Raw genomic sequence first — 23,594 nt, 5'->3', positions numbered from 1 at the left:
GAGCGTAAAAGCACCATAGAGTGGATGTAGACAAAATAAATATGGATTTAGACATAACTATATTCAAATATGACCAAAATTATCAAGAAAATCAAACCAAATAAAAATATTTTTTTTTAAATATGTGTGAAAAATGAAAGAAGATACCTAAAAATTGTAAGAAAACAAGCAAAATTAAGAAGATACTAATCAAATAAGTAGCTAATCATTCAAATAAATCTAAGAATTAGGCTTGTAAATTTTTTTTGAAATCTCAAACTAAAGTAACATAAATTATAAATAACTTAAAAATTTTAAATGTAGATAATAAATTCAGGATTTTTCTCAAGATATAATGGAAGTATTTGAATATGAAGAGAAAATCTCTTACAGTAATTGTTAGTTAGTATTAGAAAAAAAAAGACACGTAATAAAAATTTTCTTAACTTTATATGATAAGAGATATTTATTAATATTTATTCTGGCAGAGACATTAATTTTTATTATTAGGTATTGTATTATAAGATGAGAAAGGGGCGAATAGTAATTAATCGAAAGACTGAAATAGGAATTAATAAAGTAGCTTTAAATTTTTACTAAGAAGTTTAGGTAATGTTAAGTTTAGTTAAATTTGGAAATATTATTAGGTAGATTCAAAATATTATATAATTATTCACTGCTTATATGACGTAAATTAGTATAGTACACTAAAAAGACTATGTTAAAAATTAGGATAAGCTTTACTAATTGTTTTTACGAAAGAAAGTGAATAAGTAAACGGGGACCAAACCAAGGGTAAGAGGTGGATATTTAAGATAAAACATATCGATAGTTTTCACGAATCATGAAAAATGTCCCAAAAATGTGGAAAAATAAAATAAAGTTTCTGAGTACCACTTACAGATGAGCAGAAAGCACCAGATACTAAATTTAGACACAATAAATATGACACACAGAGAAAATTCAAACTACTATGTAGTATCAATAAAAAATAAACTATAATGGCTTAATAAATAAATAAAAGCAATTAATGCAGAATAAGGGTAAGGGGTAATGGGTATTTAGGAGCAACCATATCGATAGGTATTTGAAAAAATTAATTAAAAACAGTAAATAGTGAAGTTGAACAAAAACGAAGTAAAACCGCCCCGTTTGCAAAATATTTTTCTAAAAAAAGATAAAGCGAAGGTGGGGATTTAAACAAAAAATAATTACGTTATTTACCGTGATTCATTATTTACAAAATATTTTAAGTCTAAAAAAAGGCACTAATTCACATTATAAAAACTATTTAAAAACTCACCTTATATAGATAACAAATAAACAAAATATAAAATACTGGTATCAAAACTTTGGTACGAATCACGAAAAATTTCCCAAAAATTTGAAAAAAAATTCAAATTTCTAAGTTGCACTTCACATAACACAAACGCCGGTATAAACAATCGAGTGTGACAAATCTCCCAGCCATGCTTGATAAATATATAAACTTAAGATTTTCGCTGCACGGCTTCCCCTACTACAACTCAAATTAAAATGATAATGAAATTAATCAAATAGGCGGTCGCGATCAATTGGTTAGTGGAGTGGTAGTTTACTTGAGTACTTCGGATGGGCTTATATCTTAATATTATGCATGCGTACCTGCGAAAACATTCGCAAATCATGACTTTACAAATTCTACTTTATAACTAGTTTTTTATTTAGTAGGGTATTTAAACTTCAATTATTATGTACAGCAAACATAAAATCTATAGTTTTTTGATAAATTTGGCTTTCTTAAAAATGTGTCCTTATGTTCTTATTCTGTATTTTTTGAAGCACCTCCGGTTTTAACCTTTTTACACTGGTTTTAATATTGTTATAATATATATATACTATCGGATTCCAATACAAGTTCAGCCACTATTTTATTCCGTACGCCAGGGCAGCTTTATCCATTAGGCAATATAGGCACTTGCCTCACATTATGAGAGGGCGGTATAAAAAATATTAGTATATAAAAATTATGGATCTGGGTTCTGTCATTAAAGAATAATATGTCTCTTTCAGATTACTTTACCGCAAGGAAGCCAAAAAATTGTGCCCAAATAAAACATATAAATAAATGTAAGAAAGAAATTCATTTTGACGAAGAGGCCGATGATGAATTAACCTTTTCAACTAGTGATGAGATGAAAATCGACACTCTGATAATAGACCAGGGCGCATCTGTAAAAATATTAGTACATTTGGACGTTGAGAGGTGACTCAAATTTTTTTGCAGAAATTGCTGGAAAATAAATCAAATAATAATATTTGAGTTATCCTCCCTCTCAAAAAGGTCCGGAACATTGTTTAAATAATCAAAATGTCAAAAAATTAAGGAAAAATTCGAATTTTTTCTTGGTTTTTTGATTATAACTTTAAAAGTATTCATTTCCGAGAAAAGTTGTGCTGACATAAAAGTTGCGAAATTAAATTTACTATAATATAGAATTGACTAAAAATTTCAAAAATAGTCACCCTTGTTGCAGAATAGCAATAATGGTGAAAAAAACATACAAAAACAAGTATTCGCATTTTACGTTTTTGAGCCATTTGTGTTACACGTAGGACCTTCATATTTGACCCTAAAAAACTTTATGATATAGTAAAACAACACTGTAAATTTCGTTAAGATAGGTTTAATAGATTTTGCAAAATAAATTTTGCAATCCAGCTTTCGTAAAAAAAATTCATTTTTTCAAAATGTTACAGGACTGAAAATAAAGCAGATAGCAAGTTGAAAATTTTTTTGCGTATAGAAGTGTACTGTACCTTTCATCTGCAATTTTGCAAAATTAAAATCGATTAACATCACGGCGTCAGGAATTTTTTTAAATAAACATTAATTATTAGTGCTACGCGCAGGGCAGCGGATAGTTTGCTCTGATTAGGCATTCCAATGACAATTGATAATGATTGATACATTTTAATTTTTATTACATTTCGATATATATAAATAAATTTGTTTATTGCAAAAAAAACACATACTCTATCCTTTGAAATAACACTTTTTTAGCAAAAACTTTCTTTGTTCATATATTCTAACTTAAATAGTAAAAGTATATTATTTTTAAACATATGCAATTGTTTAAACAATATTTTACAAACAATTATAAAATTAGTTTGATTTTTGTGGAATTAAAATTTAAAATACAACAAAATATAGAGTAAGAAAATAATATATTAGATAAAGATTGGAAGAAATTTTTGTTGGAAATCAACTTGTGTGAATCGAACACCGCTGTCCTGCGCCTAGCACCAAAAACTATTGTTTATTTCAAAAATTTTCTGACGCCGTGGTAATTAATCGATTTTAATTTTGAAAATTGAAAATGAAAGGTACAGTACACTTCTATAAGCAAAAAAAATTAACTTGCTATCTACTTTATTTTCAGTCCTGTAACATTTTGAAAACATGAATTTTTTTTGCGAAAGCTGGATTTCAAAATTTATTTTGCAAAATCTATTAAACCGATCTTAATGAAATTTACAATATTGTTCTAATGTATCATAAAGTTTTTCTGAATGAAATATGAAGGTCCTAAGTGTAGCATAAATGGTTGAAAAACGTAAAATGCGAATACTTGTTTTTGTATGGTTTTTTCGCAATTATTGCTATTTTGCAACTAAAGTAACTATTTTTTAAATTTTTAACTAATTCTATATTGTAGGAAATTTAATTACGCAACTTTTATGTCAGTACAACGTTTCTCGGAAATGAATACTTTTAAAGTTATAATAAAAAAAAACCAAGAAAAAAATCGAATTTTTCCTTCAATTTTTGACATTTTGATTATTTAAACAATGTTCCCGACCTTTTTGAGAGGGAGGATAACTCAAATATTATTATTTGATATATTTTCAAGCAATTTCTGCAAAAAAAATTGAGTCACCTCTCAACGTCCATCTCAAAACAGATGCGCCCTGGACTATAAGAGACCTGAATAGACGTCTGGAGTCTTATCGACTTATTTATCAACGGTTTCGTGTTATTAACAGATTTTCCAAAATTATGCAATAAAGAAATTATTAAAGAAGCTGAAAATCTGATATAAAACAAAGACGACCAAGATACATCATTCATATATGAATGCATTCACTTAGAGGGTAATTTGAATACCACAATAAAATCAACAATTGACATATCTTAATATTTAAAGACGATTTAGTGCAGTCACTGAAGGTGGATATGAGCTATTACCTCCGATTTCGTTGAACCTCAACGGTTCGAGCATATCTCAAGGAAAAAAGGTGACATGTTGTCAATTTGCGCTGTTACTCTGGGGGTGGATGCCACACCTTATCGTGGCTGAAAATTATTTTATTGAAAATATCCCCAGAATTAGATAGAGCGACAAATTCTAAGCAAAATTTGTTACATGCAGTTATTAAAATAAATCAATACTTTTTGAATTATTAAAGATCAAAAATTTTAATTATTCGTGAGATAAATTTTTTACCGAATTTTTACATGTAACTCAAAAACTACAATATTTTAGAAAAAAGTTAATATTACCAAAATTGGAGGTAACAGAAAACGAAATAAACTTCTTACTAACGGGAAACTAAGTATTCAAGCTTAAATAACGGGAAAATAATGCATTTTATAACATAACCTTATTAAAAATTTGTCAAATTACTTAGAAATATAACCGAACAAGTTGATAGCATTAAAATTTATGCACAAAATATTTTTCAAAATTTATCTTTTAAAATTTTTTCCAAAAAAGTTATTGTTTTTTGTTGTTTATTTTTACGATATCAGGTTTACCTAAAAACCATTTGAAAGTTAATTTTAATGGCTATTAAGCCACGTTGAATTTAATCTTTTAAACTCCTCTTATTTTCATTATAACTTGCTTAATTGTGATGCTATTAACTTCTACTGAAGCTTATTTGATAGTTACTCCGAAGTACTTTGACAAGTCTTTAGCAGGTATATTTTATAAAATGCATCGTTTTCCCGTTATTTATAGTCCGTTCTTTAACGGTAAAATATTGCAAAATCTCTAAATTTTAAAGAACCGCTTGGATTGACATGAAATTTGGCGTAGACATAGCTAACAAGTCAAAGAAAAAAAGTGATATTGTGCCGATATGTGCTTTTGCCCTGGGGGTGGTTTTCACCCCCTCTTGGGGGTGAAAAAATATCCGTCCAAAGAAAGTCAGGAAATGGATAAACTGGCTAATTTTAAGTAACTTTTGTTCTATAGAGTTTTTTCACCAAGTCAATACTTTTCGAGTTATTTGGCAGTGAATATGTTCATTTTTTCAACAAAATAACCACGCTTTTAGACGGTTTTTTGCAAATAACTCAAATATTAAGTATTTTGTCGAAAAAACGTTCTTAGCAAAAATATAGCCTGTAAAATTCAAAAAAAATGGTGTATATATCACGTCTCTACACCTAGTAAAAGCAGAGTTATAGGTAATAAAAAATAGGTTCATATTCGTCAAATTCCAAATTGAATACTTTAACGTGAAATAACCAAAAATGAAGCACATTTCGGGGAAAACTCATTACAACTTATTCAAAGTGTTTAGAAAAGCTTAATTTTTGTTTTATAAAAAAAATTTCTACCATCAAAATTAAACAAGTAACGCTCAAAATAAAGTTAGTCCCTTTTGATTTTGGTAAAAAAATCGAGAAAATCACCCCCTAATTAGTATCTTAAATGAACTTAATCGTTACGACTTCACAAGTGTCTTGACTCGTGTATATATTGTTCATATGATCTGTAAGTTTCATCGGTTCAAAGTCCTTAATATTGAAAGGGCTGCAGTGAAAATGGGTTGAACGAGTCACTGATCACGAATGTATGCAAATTTTGAAACACCAAATCTTAATAAATTTTTGTCTAACAGAAAAACAAAAAATACATGATATTCAGAAAAGCAAATCTGACTTTTTTTTTGTTTTTCGAGATTTTTGGTATATCTAACAATTTTTAAGTTATTTTGAAAAAAAGCATATTTTTCAAAATTTAAATTTTTAAAAATTTTACTTTGAAACAAAATTTTTTCAAAAATAAGCACTTTGAATCGATGAAACTTACAGATCATATAAACACAACATAAGTAAAATAATTTGTGAAGCGGTAACGATTAATTTCATTTAAGTTTTTAACTAGAGGGTGGTCTTCCCGATTTTTTTTTTTGAAAAAACAAAAGGGACCAACTTTATTTTGAGCGTAACTTGCTTAACTTTAATGCTAGAAACTTCTTGTAAAAACAAAAATAAAGCTTTTTTAAACACTATAAAAAAGTTATAATGGGTTTCCCCAAAAAGTGCTTAATTTTTTGGATATTTCACGTCGAAATATTCTATTTGAAATTTGGTGAATATGTATCTATTTTTCATTGGCTATAACTCCAGTTCTATGAGATCCAGAGACCTAACGCGTATACCATTTTTTTTTACTTTTTATAAGCTATATTTTTACTAAGAACGTTTTTTTCGACAAAATACTTACTTTTTCAGTTATTTGCGAAAAAGCGTCTAAAAATGTGGTTATTTTGTTGAAAAATGAACATATTCACTCGCAAATAACTCGAAAAGTGTTGACTTGGCGAAAAAGCTCTATAGAACAAAAGTTACTTAAAATTAGTCAGTTTACCTATTTCCGGACTTATTTTGGACATATATTTTTTCACCCCCAACAGGGGGTAAAAGTCACCCCCAGGGCAAAAGCACACATCGGCACAATATCACTTTTTTCTTTGACATGTAAGCTATACGTATGCCAAACTTCATGTCAATCCAAGCGGTTCTTTAAAATTTAGAGCAAAAACCGTGAAAGAATGGACTATTAAGCTTGAATACTTAGATTTGCGTACTCTTCGAAAACAACATTCCATTACCCATAACTTACTTTGAATTAACAGCAAATTAGTAATTGAGGAATGTATTCAGCTTTTTATTATCTTCAATTTTGGTAATAGTATCTTTTTTGTAAAAGCTTACAGTTTTTGAGTTATTCGTGAAAAACAGCTTTAAAACATGCATTTTTTTACTAAAAATAAAACCTTTGATCTTTAATAACGACTCAAAAAGTATTGATTTATATTAATAGCTTTATATAACAACTTTTGCTTAGAATTTGCCGCGCTATCGATTTATGATATTTTTTTTTCACCCCCAGGTAAAGTGGTAGTTTTCACCACCACGGTAAAAGCGCAACTTGTGACACGGTAAAAGCAAAGGTGACATCATATCACCTTTGTTCCTTTAGGTATCCTCTAACTATTCACCAATTTTCATGAAAATCGATGGAGGTTCAACGAAATCGGAGGTGAAAACCTTCAGTGACTGCACTAATTGGATTGAAAGATATTTTCCCTAATTTTGACATTGCTTTGCACATTTATTTGTGCTTCCCAGTTGCCAAATGTCCGCTAAAAGGTCATTTTCGAAAATGTCAAGAATTAAAATAATTTCCCATCAAGTATGACGGAAGACCGTGTTAAAAATTTGTCGATTTTGTCAAGGTTAAATTTTTTTTGAAAAGTCTTTTTTTGAAAAGAAGTCTCTGATGTGATCGACCTGGAATGACAATTTTTTCTATTATAGGTATACAGTGAGGACGTTTGGGTTGGAATAAATTCATTGTCTCGAGAATGGGTGAATTTAAAAAAAAAATGCTGAGACAGGTCGATTTGTATTTTTAAATTATGACTTTTTGGCATATATATCATACTAGTGACGTCATCCATACGGGCGTGATGACGTAATCGATGATTTTCTTAATGAGAGTAAGGGTCGTGTGATAGCTCATTTGAAAGGTTATTAAACTCTCTATTCAGTAATATAAACAATAACGTAATTATTTATAGAGGGTGGCCAAAAAATATTTTTTTTAATAAATTAATTGGCACAAAAAGAAGCAATTTATTTATTTCAAAATACATTTTACTGCTATCAGAAAACAGATAAAAACGTTTATTTCACAGGTAAACGTTGCTTTTCGCTTAAATTCAATGTCCAAACTGCTAAGAGACAAGTGGGTTGCAGCTTTAACATTGAATTTAAGCGAAAACAATATTTTTTTGGCAAATAAACATTTCTTTCTGTTTTCTGAGAGCACTAAAATGTACTTTGAATTAAATAAATTACATACATTCTACTGAATAGAGAATTAAATAACTTTTCAAATGAGCTATCACATATCACCCACTTTCATTTAAAAAAATCATCGATTACGTCATCACGCTCAGATAGATGACGTAACTAGTATGATATATATGCGAAAAAGTCATAATTTATAAATAAAAATCCACCTGTCTCAGGATTTCCCTCCAAATTCGATCATTCTTGAGATAATGAATTTATTCCAACTCAAACGTCCTCACTGTATAACCATCGTAGTTTAAATCCAAATTTTAGTGTATTCTTAGTTAAATAAAATTTTCTGCAATTTTTTTTTGCAAAAATGGTACATGTTTGAAGGGCGGCTACTAGAGAATTGATAGGGCGTCAATTGACCTAAACGCGGCCCTACCTTACGCATTTGAAATTACTAAAAGATGAAATCAAGGGCAGTAGAATATGTGAAAACTGTAGGGTTTCCTAGGGATTTGTTAGTTTTCACAATTAGGTACCTGCACAAAATACATAACCGCTTATTTGTGAAAACGAAAAATTTTACCTTGGAAAAGTCCAGGAAAAAATTCGGAAATCATTCAGGCAATTTTCTTCCATATAAATCGAAGGGCAACAAATTAAAGATGATTAAGTAGAAGTTTTTATAGAGAAAATTATTGGAAGAGTTGTTGGAAAATTTTAATGTTGTTCCACGGTTTTCTCTCTTATTCTACTTGGACGCCGACAATTATGGGCACTGGATGAGGGCCCATACGTGTTCAGATGGTATGAGGACGATGAGAATCCTGAACACGTGAGTCTAAGTAAAATATTGTGTTTATATGAGATTAAGCCACAATTGGTTAAAATGAAAATTAATTGCATTTTCAACCAAATCAAATGTTTTCATTTTCACTCCGGAAATCATTGTTCAAAAAAAACATTTTTTTTCCGGAAAAAAAAAGGTTTTGGAAATGAATCTTCTTTTCCGGGGTGAAAACCTAGACGTCAAATTTTTGACGTAAAAATGTGATTTTTAATATAACTAATTATGGCTTAATCCATATAATTGATGTGGTCCACATTTGTCTTAGACATCCTATCAATTTATTTGAGTAGTAATTGCCTTTTGCTAATTCTATCAATCTTTGTCAGATATTCTTCCATTTTGTTTCATTCTGTTTTCTTGTTTTGCGTCCCCTGGTTTACATGTTATATCCCACATCTTTTTCTAATTTTTCTTATTTTTTATTGTGCCTTTCATAGTTTTGTTTGCTACTTTTCGTAGGATTTTCAGTTGTAGTGTTTCTGATATTTTTTGTGTGTTTAATTATATCTGCAGTTGTTATCGTTGTGTGTATCACTATTGTCTATTTTTACCAAAAACAAACCACAATTTTAGTTTAGAATATATTTATTTTAACGTTTCAAAATTTGTAAGCTGAGAATGATTTTCAAAGTGGCAAATAAAAAAATATATTTTAAGATAAAATTAATTCAAGTAAAAATAATAAATTATAATATGAAGATGCCCCAATAAAATTTCCTCAAATAATATTCTGTTATACATACTTAATTGGATGTTAGCTAATGGGTGACAGAAGATATTAAAATATTAGGATTTAACAAAAATCACTTAAATAAAATATGGCTTCTTACTGAGTTACATGATGTTTTATTTAAAAATTTAAAAAATTATTGTTGCTCAGTACTTTAAAACTATTCGACGTATCCTCTATATACTTAGCAGAAAGTGTAGCTATTTTACATTCTAATAAACTATGATAAATAAACGTTTCTGGCTATTACCAGTGACGTACGGCAGGGGACAGCGAAGGGATGATCCTTCCCAAATTCTACGCCACTGGCGGGATTGCCATTTTAACGCAATTTTTCGATTGTCCAGCACTCTTTATGTAAATAACGTACTTTTTACTCGTAACGATAAAGTCATTAGTTTTCGAGATATTTGAAGTTAAACATGCAACGGTACAGATATTTTGATAAATGTTTTGTGCCGCTAAGACTGAAGAGTATATTACTCATTCTTAACGATAAATTTATTAGTTTTAGAAATATTTCAAATTTCAAATTAAGCGGCTCAATACAATAATTAAAATAACTGTGCCGTTACATGTTTAACTTCAAATATCTCGAAAACTATTGAATTTATCGTTACGAGTAAAGAGTATGGTATTTACATAGAATGAATAGGAGAATCGAAAAATTGCGGTAAAATAGCAATTCCGCTAGTAGCGTAGAATTTGGGAAGGGTTAACCATTCGCTGTCCCCTGTTATAAGCCACTGGTAGTAGCCAGAAACGTTTCAGAATAAAAATTTCATAGGGTGTATAATATAGACCTTCTGCCAAGGATGAAATGGATACGTCGAATAGTTTTAAAATAGTGAGCAAAAATAATTTTTAAGTTTTGAAATAATACACCCTGTAACTCAGTAAGGAGCCATATTTTATTTAAGCGAGTTTGGTTAAATCTTAATATTTTGATGTCTTCTATCACCCACTAACTAATGTACAATTAGTTATGGGATACCCTGTATATCATATAGTTTTGTATTTATTGGCCTTTTAGTCTGGGCTGATTATCGGAGAATAGGCCATTTTTGGAAAAAGTTATTTACCAGCAATTTTATTGCTGAAATCGAATTATAAGATCCTATATATTAATAATATAGGTATGCAAAGTCCTCAGATAGTGTGCTACTTTTTTTTATAAACAAAATGGCGCACGAAAATCGTGTTTTTTCAATTATTGCTCTATAACTACGAAGATTTTAACTTTACAACAAAAACACTCAAATAAAAATTCACCGTGATTAAATTTTGCATAGAGACGTGTTTTTCCCGATCTGCTCCGACGAAACTTTTTTTTTGGAAAATGCGGGTTTTCCCAACAAAATTTTTAATTTTCAAATAAAGTTTTAGATAAGTAATTATCTACCAATAATTAAATAATTTGGTGACTTAAAGCCTTCTTGGTTTAGATTACAGTTCCAGAAGCTGGTGAAAATTGAACGAATATTTTAGCAACGAAAGAACGAATGTTAATTAATAATTAACGGTCGCAATAATAACCAAAATAATTATGATACACTGATCAAACTGTGAAATCTTATAAAGATGAGATGCCTATTTTCTCGACAAAATATAAATTTTAAATTTTTTTACATAATCTTTAAATGTTTAAAAAAAATACTTATAAACAAATTAACGTTTCTCAGAAAGTTTTTATTATATTATAATTTTTAAAAAAAGCTAAAATGTGCATTTCAAATATCTTGAAAATGAATGCTTTAAAACTTTTTTGCAACCATTTTCAAAAAAGTTATGAAACAGCAAAATTAACATACGATACTACGGTGTTTATAATTTTTTTTAATTCTTTCAAAGCGTAGAAGTGAGTTTAAAGTACAACCTAGTTATTTACAAAAAAAATATCGATTATAAGTTTAATGGTTATATTTTAATTAAAGATTATAAATATATTTTTTTGTAATTTACACGCGCGAAAGTAGAATAATACAGTACTGTAGCTAAAATTTTCACTCGGAGCGACGACCGGCGGCCGCGCGACGTACACTTTTAATAAATAATGTATGCTGCGTGTCAGTCGCTTCGAGTGAACATTTTAGCTCCGACTCTGTATCAGGCCTACTTTTGCGCTAAAAATTACAAAAAAAGTATTGTTAATCTTTGATTAAAATATAACCATTGCACTAATTTTTGACATTCTTTGTGAGTAATTAGATTGTACCATAGACTCACTTTTAAGCATTGAAACAATTAAAACAAATTACTAACAACGGAGATATTGTATATTTATTTTGCTGTTTCATAACTTTTTTGCAAATGGTTGGAAAAATTTTTTAAAGCATTCATTTTCAAGACCTATGAAATACGCATTTTAAGAATTTATTTAAATTAGAATATAATAAACAATTTCTGCGAAATGTTAATTTGTTTATAACAATTTTTTTAAACATTTAAAGATTATGCAAAAAAATGAAAAATTTATATTTTTTCGACAAAATATTAAATAGGCATCACATCTTTATAATCTTTCTAAGTTTGATCAATGTCTCATGATTATTTTGGTCGTTATTGCGACTGTAAATTGTTAATTAACAATTGAATTGTTGCTAAAATATTCGTTTCATTTTCACCGGCTTCTGAATTTATAATCTATACCAAGAAAGCTTTTATTTCACTAAGCTATATAATTATTAATAAATAATTAATGGCCCAAAAAAATTATTTGAAAATTCGAGATTTTTTTGGGAAAACCCACATTTTTCGAGGAAAATTTTCGTCGGAGCAAATCGGGAAAAACATGCTTCTATGTAGAATTAAATTGGGGTGAATTTTTATTTGAGTATTTTTGGTGTAAAGTTAAAATTTTCGGAGTTATAGAGCAATAATTTAAAAAAATACGATTTGTCGGCGCAATTTTGTTTATAAAAAAAGTAGCACACTATCTGCGGACTTTGCATACCTATATTAATAATATATAGGATCTTAAAATTCGATTCCAGCAATAAAATTGTTGGTAAATAACCTTTCTATGTACTTTACTAATTAGACCAGCGTATTATAACTATTTTTTTTTTCAAAATTTAAAGATTATTTCCAAAAAAAGAAAAATTTATATTTTGTCGATAAAATATTAAATAAGCATCTCATCTTTATAATCTTTAAAAGTTTGATCAATGTATCATGATTATTTTGGTTTTTATTGCGATCATAAATTGTTAATTAACAATTGAATTGTTACTAAAATATTCGTTTAATTTTCACCGGCTTCTGGAATTACAATCTATACCAAGAAAGCTTTGATGTCACTAAGTTATTTAATTTTTGATTAATAATTACTTACCTACAACTTTATTTGAAAATTAGAGCTTTTGTTAGGAAAACCCGCATTTTCCGAGGAAAATTTTCGTCGGAGCAAATCGTGAAAAACATATCTCTATGTAGAATTTAATTGCGGTGAATTTTTATTTGGGTGTTTTTGTTGTAAAGGTAAAATCTTCGGAGTTATAGAGCAATAATTGAAAAAAATACGATTTGTCGGCGCCATTTTGTTTATAAAAAAAGTAGCACACTATCTGCGGACTTTGCATACCTATATTATTAATATGGAGGATCTTATAATTCGATTCCAGCAATAAAATTGCTGGTAAATAACTTTTCCATGAATTTTGCTAATTAGCCCAGAGTATTTGTAAACATTTATTTCATAGAATTAAACACAAATTGTACATCTAGTTTTTCATTAAATATTTCCTTTATTCAATCATTTACCACGGAGTTTAAATGTTAACTTGTAAATACAATTTTTGCTGCTCTATTTTTCTTTTCTAATCAATTGGCTTTTAACCTTTAGCCACTGACATGCGGTATGTCATACGTTACCGAAAATATAATATTTTATTGTAAAACGTGTTTTATAAAATATTTCTAGAACACCATTATAAATATGTGTACTTTCAAGTGGTGTGTCCCTGCTCCCAACGGATGCAGTTTTAGTATGGTTTAGTCTTTTGGTAGGGTAGCAAAGTATGTTAAATGTGCAGTCACTCGAGCGCTGTGGGGACTTATTGGGTTGTGATTATTAGGTCCTAAAACCAAAAAAAGTTAAGTAAAATTTTCCACCTTGGTGGGGACTTTCAATTTTTTAATTTAATTTTTCATATCCAGCAATCATTTTTTCCGATTATAGCACTATCTGTCCTCCTCCTCCTCTATCTGTTCTCCTTCGTAAGGATGTAGTGGCGTCATGTAAGTCGTTTGACTATTTCTTTCCAATCCTCTCTCTCCTGTGCGTGTTGTTTTGCTTCGGAGAACGAGTAACCAGTCATGTCCCTAATTTGGTCCGACCATCGTAATGGAGATCTTACTCTGGATCTTCTGCCCTCTACGTTGCCTTCAACTATCATTCGTTCCATGCCTTCCCTTCTTCTAGTTATATGTCCAAAATATCTCAGTATATTTTGGTTGATAGTTGTGCTGAGTCTAGTTTATGTTAAGTTCGGCTAATATTGAATTATTTGTGCGATGTGCGGTCCATGGTATGCGCAACATTCTCCGGTAGACCCACATTTCAAATGCCATTATACGTTTTGAATCTGCTTTTTTGATGGTACAAGTCTCTGAAGCGTAGGTGGCGATAGGAAATATTAACGCTCGAACAAGGCGTAATTTTGTGTTTTTTGTAATGTCAGTATTCTTCAATATTTTTGTGAGTTGGGCTGTTGCCGATCTGGCTATTATGATGCGCCTACGGATCTCGTCTTCGCATCCTCCACTGTTAGTAATAACGGAGCCTAAGTAATTAAATTGTCTGACCACTTCGTAACCTGCCAGACTTATCCCCGGTTGGTTGTTTCTGATTCTATCGATGATCATTACTTTGGTTTTCTGTATATTTATTTTCAAACCATATTCTGTACTCACCGTTCCTAGCCTATTCATAATTTCTTCCAGTTCTTCTGGTGAAGACGCCAATATAACAGTGTCATCAGCATAACGTAGGTTTTTTATTTTCCTTCCTCCTATCGTTGCTCCACCTTGCCATTCCTCAAAAACTTGACGCATAATGTGTTCACTATATGTATATATATCGAATAGAATGGGGGATATTATACATCCCTGCCGCACTCCAGATTTTAATTTGAAGTTTTTCGAAACCACATTATTAACTCTTACATTAGCGGTGTTATTTACATAAAGTGCTTGTAATAGATAGATTAGATGTTCTGGCGTACCCATTTCTCTACGCGTACCATCTATCCATAACTCGAAAAAATCTTTCGAATAAAAGTTGCTTATTTTACGTAAAGAATCCAAATCTGCAATAAAAATTTGGGGTTCCTATTTAAGATTTTAAAGTAAACCGCCACCTTACCTCCGTAGGGTGTCCATACGGAAAATATATTCCCACCCCAAAATATTGAATAAGTGTATTTAGCAGTTTTTCGATCTGATGTTTATTTTGCGAATTATCGCGGGATTTTTATTTAAAATTTAAAGTTACCCCCCACCCCTCTCCGTCGGGGTCATGTTTGGTGTCATTCGATAGATTTTTGAAAAATATTGACCACGTATTTTTTAGTTTTTCGATCTGACGTTAATTTCGCGAAATATTCGCTTTTTTTGTAAAACTTTTTGACTCGCCCATTTCCTTACGCCCAGGTCAAATCGTCAGATTTTTTAAATGTACACTGTTTTGTATATACTTAACTTCTTCTTCTTGTAGTGCCTATCCGTTTCGGATGTTGGCGACCATCATGGCAATATGTACTTTGCACACTGCTGCTCTGAAAAGATTTGTAGTGGTTGTGTTGAACCACGTACCTACGTAGATTTTTCAGCCACGAAATCCTTCGCCTTCCTGGTCCTCGCTTTCCCTCTACTTTTCCCTGTAAGACCAGTTGCAGCAGTCCATATCTTTCACTGTTCCTCATGATGTGACCGAGGTATTCGATTTTGGCTGTTTTTATTTTGATTAACAGCTCCTTTTCTTTTTGCATTCTCAGCAAAACACCCTCATTAGTAATGTGGTCGGTATAAGATATCTTCAGGATTCGACGATAAAGCCACATCTCAAAAGCCTCAATTTTCTTGCAGGTGGCGTCTGTGACTCCGTACAACAGTAGAGGAAAGACATAACATCGTAGTAATCTGACTTTTATGGGTATCGACAAATCATGACATTTGAACAACTTTGACATTTTTTTAAATGCAGATCTTGCTTTCTCTATCCTACATTTGATTTCTATAGAATGGTCCCAATTTTCGTTGACGTTCGTACCAAGGTAGGTATATGTTTTTACTCTTTCTATTTGTTGACCATTCACACTGATTCGTCCAAATTGCTGTTTGTTCTTAGAGATAATCATACATTTTGTTTTCTTAGTGTTTAGTGAAAGTCCGTATCTCTGACTGACCTCCGCGCTTCTGTTCATTAACTCCTGCAGGGCTTCAGAACTGTCAGCGAATACCACAGTGTCATCTGCGTATCTTATGTTATTGATACATTCTCCGTTAATTCGAATTCCGGCCTCAACATCATCCACTGCTTCTTGAAAGATTTCCTCAGAGTAGATGTTAAACAGCAGTGGGGATAGTATACATCCCTGACGGACCCCACGTTTGATTTTGATATCGTCGGATTCTCCTGCCTCTGTCCGGATAGAGGATGTTTGATTCCAGTACAGATTGCTGATAATCCTTAAATCACAGGTGTTAATTCCAATATTGGTTAATATCTCCATCAGCTTGTCGTGCTTTACTGTATCGAACGCTTTATGGTAATCAATGAAACATGCATAAATATCGCAATTTACGTCTCTACATCGTTGAAATAGCACTTGTATAATAAATAGAGCCTCTCTTGTACGTACCCACTGCATTTCTAAAACCAAACTATGTTCGGCTGATTTTTTCTTCGCACAGTCTATATATCCATTGATGTATAATTTTTAGAAATAGTTTTAAAATATGGCTCATTAAGCTGATGGTTCGGAAATCACTGCAGGATACGGACTTTGTTTTCTTTGCTAAAGCAACAAACGTCGACTTCAACCATGTTTTTGGTATTACTCCGCTTAAATATATGTCGTTAAATATTTTGGTTAGGCGTTGAGTACCGTCGGTGTTAAATAGTTTTATGAGTTCAGCATATGCATTGTCAGGTCCAGGAGCTTTGCCATCTTTTAGTTGTGATATTGCTCTTTCCACTTCATCTGATGTGATTGGTAAGTGGTCATCACATATGTAGGATGGAGGTTGTTCGGATCTAGTATCATCAAAGAGTTCCTGTACTTAACTTAACATACTTAACATACTTAACTTACCTTATCTTAATCTGACAATTGCGAGTATTTTTAAGGATAGATTTTTTTTTCGGGCCCCCCTTAACGAATTCACCTGTGTTAAGAGAAAGTATAAATGGTAGAGGTACATCTGCAGGGTACCAGGTTTCTCCCCATATGATATTCTGACGTGCTCGAGTAACTGCAAAAATCACCGCTTGGGCTCTCCTACCATTTTAACTACATTGACATAAAGTAATCTTGAGCAAGTTTTTTCGTAAATCAGTTCATAAAGAATTTTGAAAGAACCTCCACCATTTTTTAGTATTATGCATATGTTCAAATGTTCATGGTTCATGATTTTCTTGAAAAAATTAAGATTATTTTATTTGGAGCAGTATTTTATTCTACATTAGTGTGAAGAATAATTCCGTAGTTGATGTAAAAAGCAAATACAGTGATATGTATAAGACAAATTCATAGTGAAAACAAAGGATAATAGGCAACGGTATAATATAGGGGAAATGCGGGAACACTGTTACAACTTTTCTCAATTCGTCACAAACTTGACTGACATGAATATTTTACGTTTATTTTTTTCATTATGTTATAGTTTATAGTTTACTTTGTTTTTTGATAAAGTATTATAACAAGACAAGAATAAGGTATGAAAGTATAGCATCATTTTGAAAATTTGTCATTTGTAACACTGTACCCTGCGGTAGTGTACAGTGTTACATTGTGCATGGAACAGTGTTACAAGGCATTAAAACATGAGAAAGGAGAAATTAAATACCCAAATAATTAAGAAAAGATTTATTGTTAAATAAAACTATAAACATAAAACCTAAACGTTAAAATTATCAAGATATTCAACATATAGAAACAGTTTTGAGAAAACTTATTCGAGTGAGTTTTTAAATTTGCATTTCCATTTCTTCGTCTTCCATATTGTTACTAGCTTCAGTTTTAGAATATGGAACTTCGCTTTCTGATTACTCAGAACTCTCGGCATCTTTTTTCTCCTTAATGTTTTTTTCTTTACAGCCTTCGCTTTCTTTCTACTTCGTTGAAATTCTTTTACCAATTCGTCCTTGAGAGGAGTGTCTGTTAGCACCATGGTTTTTCCTTCCTGTGTATTTGTTTTCATTGATGGCGTTTTTTTAAAAGGTCTAATGTCTAATGAGTTCAGGTGAAATTAAAGATGTTTGTTTGACCAATACACTTGACATAGATGGTCTCTCTCCTTGTTTGGTGCTGTATATTCCTAGGGGGGTAGATGGAGGTATTACAATGTGAGGTGAAGGCGAAAGAGTTGAAGTGGTAGGACTAGTTAGAGACTTTGCAACTTTAGTCTTATGATTCGAATCTGTTACATGTAATGTATGAACATATGATATCTCACAAGGAACTTGCGCCGAGTTTGAAGGCTGAGATTGATCTCTGTTTGAAATCTGCAATGAAGTTGCTGTAGCCAGAGGGCGATCGGTCCGACCTCAGGTTTTGTGAATTGTTGTATTTATTTATGTAACGTTTTAACGTCATGTGACATAATTTGTATTTTTTCGCTGCTCATTTAATTTTCAAGCATCTCAAGAACAGCTTTTTTGAGAATCTTACCATCGGTTGTTAAAAGGGTTCTTACACCTGTTTTTACGTGACATTTTCTCACTTAAATAAATTTTTAATCAATAAATTTATAATTAATTAACTCTAACAAGAAGTAAAACCACTTCTATGTAAATTGGTATATTTATTAAAACTTAAAAATCCCAATGGATTGAATAAAATATGTCCAATTCAGAACGTTTTCAGACCTATCGGTCCATCATCAGTGAATGTGCATACTTGCTAAATAGCCCCAGAACCAAACAATGGTTGAATTTAAAATTCAATTTACATTATTTAAAAATAATATTCAACAGGCTAAACGCCGATGTTACAGGATATTGCCTATGGGAACATGGTGAAACCCTACCAAAACCTCAATCAACCATCTTAGGCCAACTTTGACTATAAAGTGACTTTGACTTTATAGTCAAAGTTGGCCTAAGATGGTTGATTGAGGTTTTGGTAGGGTTTCACCATGTTCCCATAGGCAATATCCTGTAACATCGGCGTTTAGCCTGTTGAATAGTATTTTTAAATAATGTAAATTGAATTTTAAATTCAACCATTGTTTGGTTCTGGGGCTATTTAGCAAGTATGCACATTCACTGATGATAGACCGATAGGTCTGAAAACGTTCTGAATTGGACATATTTTATTCAGTCCATTGGGATTTTTAAGTTTTAATAAATATACCAATTTACATAGAAGTGGTTTTACTTCTTTTTAGAGTTTTTTAACTATATGGTATACAGCCAACCTAGGGAACTTCCCTTTTAGTTTATAATTAATTGTTTTACTGGGGGTACAGTGTTATAAGAATTTTTGTAACACTGTACCCTGTAACATTGTTCGCTTTTGAACGCCAATGCACATAGAACTAAATTTTTAGCGCGATAAGTAAATGTAGGTTACGGTTTTAAGCGTAAATCCAGTAGAAATATATTTACTTTCAATCCATAATTATAAAATTAATGAAATACCAACGTACTCACCCATACGCTAATTCACTTGATCTTGAAAATTTTACTTTTCACAGGTATAAAAACTGTTATGAAAATACGTAACTACAAAACACTTGTATTCAACTACGATAACTGATTTATGAAAGGCATCTTACCTTTAATGAGATTACGATTCATGTAGTCCGCCTATCTACCCAGAGATGGAACAGAGAACAAATGAAACACTGTTCCCTTTGTAACACTGTTCCCGCACTTCCCCTACCGCATGTCAGAGACTACGTCCTGAAACATCCACTTCATTAAGGGTTAAGACGGATGTCCATTAAACAACTTTAATTTTACCAACCTTCACTGAATTTTGCTTGGACCATTTTTTCAATTTCAGCAATAATTTTATTCTAGGTGCGGTTTTCATTATTTAAGAAGTCCTTTTGAATGCTCCTGTCAGCCCATATTCTTAATTTTCTTGGTGTTTGATTTTAATTATTGTCCTAAATCATCAATGAAATTATTTTGGACACAGCTAGTTAAATTAAGATGACTTAACCCTAGAACCACCGCGGCGTCGCCGGTGATCCCACCGCACATTTTTTTGGCATCTGCGTATCTTCCGTATTTTCTGATAAATCTGTATGTTGTCCGCATATCTACTTTCAGTATTTCATAATGATTCGTAACTGGTGATTTTATTGTTAAAAAAAATATTTGTGCACAACATCAATTTAGTGTTTATGCAATGCATAAATATAAATGTACTGCTCAAGTTTGAAAATAGATAATAAAATATCTAACAATAGCACGGGCAAAATACGTAAGCGTGAGCCACATTCGTTATTCAGTAGTAATGTCAACCCGGCTTAATAGATTTGATAGCGATTATATTGTACAGTAACATTGTTAAATAGGTTTCCTGATTATGTTAATAATTGGAAATACAGTTTGAATATATTTGTATATATTTAACAAAAACTTATTTCTTTATCTAACCTAATAAGTTAATCAAATAATGAATACTATTAGTCGTAATGTATCATTCTTAATACATGTATATATACAGGGTGTTCAGAAACTCTCCTGACAAACTAGAACCGGAGGTTCCTCAGATAATTTTGAGACACTTAAATCCAATTCACCTAGTCCGAAAATGCTGTTAAATGAGCTGGAGCACTTTTATGATGACTTCTTGTAATTAGTTTTTTCTAAATACCTCCAGAATGCTTCTATTTAGAAAAACGAAAACTGTTACGCCTATTTATCTTCCAGAGATAAATCAATATCCATCGTTTTGGATAGGGCAACGGTTATTTTATCGCATAACTTTTTTGTCTGTTTAAGTTTTAAGACTTTTTGACACTAGTTTATTAAATTGTGAGGTATTCTAGTACTAAAAGGTACTCTTGCTTAAAGTCGATAAGATGTACCGTTTTCTAGAAAAATCGATATGAATTTTTTTTTACAGAAAATCGTTTTTGGAATTGAAAAAAATTATCCAAAAAAAGATGTATTTTACCGACTTAAAGCAAGCGTAACTTTTAGTACTAGAATACCTAGGGTCAAAAATGCTTAAAAATTAAAGACAAAAAGGTATACGATAAAATGATAAAGTCACAGGACCGGATGAAATACCTACAAAAAGATTACAAAAAAGTAACTACATGGGCATACTATACTAGTAGAATAAGTCCACGAAATTGACTATACCAGGGAAATTCAGAAAGAATGGCCAATATCTGAGTTCATCCCAATACCCGGAAAACCCAACGCAGTGAAATGTGAGGAATTAGTCCTTCAGATGGACTTACCCAAGCTTTTTTTTATGTATTTTGACCCGCAGAACACGATTTTTTTGGGTAACAATTGATCCGAATATCGATAAGATTGTTATTAACAAAGAACTTGATGAATTACATAACAGCGATTTTTCGCAAAACAAAACATTTTTGGGTCATTCTACGCAAAAAATGTTCTTACAAGTTTTTTCGTAGGATGCACAATTTTCGAGATAAACGCATTTGAACTTTCAAAAAATCGAAAAATTGCAAATTTTTAAGCCGAATAACTTCTGATTTAAAGATAAAATAGCAATTCTGCTTACATCATTGAAAGTTCAAGTCAAATTATAACGGTTTTGATTATTTGCATTGCTAAAAATAAATTTTTTTATTGTTAAACAAAGCTATAAATACATAGTGCTTAAGTGAGGTTTTCAATGCATCTCTTATTTAAAATCGAACAGTATCGAAGTAGGCGCGCCTACAAACAAGCAATTTCTACGTGGCATTTATTAAAACGCATTAAAACACTATTTGTTTATAGCTTTGTTTGACTTTGGCTTGAACTATACCGATAGCTTTAATTTGGCTTGAACCCTCAAATGCGGTATGCAGAATTGCTACTTTCTTTTTTAATCAAAAGTTATTAGGGTTAAAAAATTGCAATTTTTCGGTTTTTTCAAAGTTCAACCGCGTTTATCTCGAAACCTATGCATCCTACAAAAAAAACTTGTAAGAACATTTTTTGCTTAGAATGACAAAAAAAAAGTTTGTTTTGTGAAAAATCGCTGTTATGTAATTCCTTAAGTTCTTTGTTTATAACAATCTTATCGACATTCTGATCGACTATTACACAAAAAATTCGTATTCTACGGATCAAAATACACAAAGAACTTGGGTAAGTCCATCTGAACAAAGGAGGCCGTTGTACCCCCCTGGCGACATCAATAAATATAGAACGATCAGTTTGATGAACCATGTTTTAAATCTTGCGACTGATCCATGAAAGTGTCTACAAAAATGCAACTGGGACTTGGACAAAGATTTGGCACTATACTCAATTTACAATCAAGATGCAGTAGAAATAAACAAACCAAGACACGTTAAATTCTACTAGGAGCACTCCCGAATCATAATTTACAATGTAATATACATTGTAAATCCCAAATCATGATTTCCAAAGTTTATACATTGTAAATTATGATTCGGTAGTGCTCCTAGTAGCATTTACCGTGTCTTGGTTTGTTTATTTCTACTGCATCTTGAATTTAAATTTAGTATAGAGAGGCATCATTATTTACTACACAAACACTCATAGAAAATTGTCCCGATATCAACTGTGACGTATTCATATGTCTGGTTGTCTAAAATTTCCACTTCACTACCTGTCTATCCATCAGGGTAAAAATTCTAGATAATTTTTGGTCCCTATTACCCCAGGCTGAGGGTGAAAAAACGTGATATAATTCAGGAATTTTTGAAACCTATCAGGTGTTGTAAAGGACGATGCCAGAAATAACTTATACTAAAATGTAACCAAAAATTTTGTGCGGTTTTTTATTTATGACGATTTTTATTTGTTAAATTTACAATTTTTAAAGATTTTTAATTTTGCAACCTAGGATATTCATTTTAGAGAAAAACTTTTAAATAGAAAATTGTGGTAAATTAAAAAACCTACAATTTGAGCTATGGCAAGTTTAATTTCGTTAAGACGTTATTGCAAAAGAGCCTGCCAAAAGTCCAAAATGGCCGTTTTTTGCAATGGCCTTATTTATTGTAAAAATAACTTTTATGTATTTTTTAAGGCTTTAAAATGAATATCTTTCACTACTTAACATAAAAAAAATTAGTAATGCCCGATTGGCGAACATGTTGCTTAGATATTATAATTTGTTTATCCCAAGAGGTCAAATGTCCAAGGCTATAACTTTTTGAAAAAAAATCGTACAGAGTTAGTCCAAGATCCACTCTCCTTCTAAAGACGATTTTCATATTATGATGTTAATATATGCGTATAACATTTTTCAACCTATTATTTCGGGTTTGAAAATAAGAGGGCAAATTTCGTTATAAACATTTAGAACTGAAGCCGCCCCTGTACATCCTATGAGTTTTTAACTTGCAGGTTATTGATTCTAAAGACCAAATAAAGACTCAAAACTAAATAAAAATTTTCTACGACCAACTGAAGTCGAGATAATTGTTTTTGTTTTCTTAAATCGCAGTGACTTTATTTATAACAATTAAGAAATTATTTCACAGTTATTGACTAAAGAAAGACTTATATTATCTTAAAATAAAAATTATTTTAACCGAAAATTACATTT

General features: G+C 30.9%; 1 protein-coding gene across 1 annotated transcript in view; it reads right to left on the bottom strand.

The window, feature by feature from the left end:
• The window catches only part of LOC114334708 (facilitated trehalose transporter Tret1), a 174,628-nt gene extending 173,144 nt beyond the window's left edge, over positions 1–1,484 (bottom strand). Inside the window, exon 1 of the mRNA XM_028284807.2 lies at positions 1,283–1,484. The gene's annotated coding sequence lies outside the window, so the exon portion shown is untranslated. The remainder of the gene's footprint in view (positions 1–1,282) is intronic.
• Positions 1,485–23,594: the final 22,110 nt, after the last annotated feature.

The sequence above is a fragment of the Diabrotica virgifera genome, chromosome 7, assembly GCF_917563875.1.
Source record: "Diabrotica virgifera virgifera chromosome 7, PGI_DIABVI_V3a".
NCBI lineage: Eukaryota > Metazoa > Arthropoda > Insecta > Coleoptera > Chrysomelidae > Diabrotica > Diabrotica virgifera.
The sequence above is the reverse complement of the archived record's forward strand: the minus strand, read 5'-3'. Positions and strand labels throughout refer to the sequence as shown.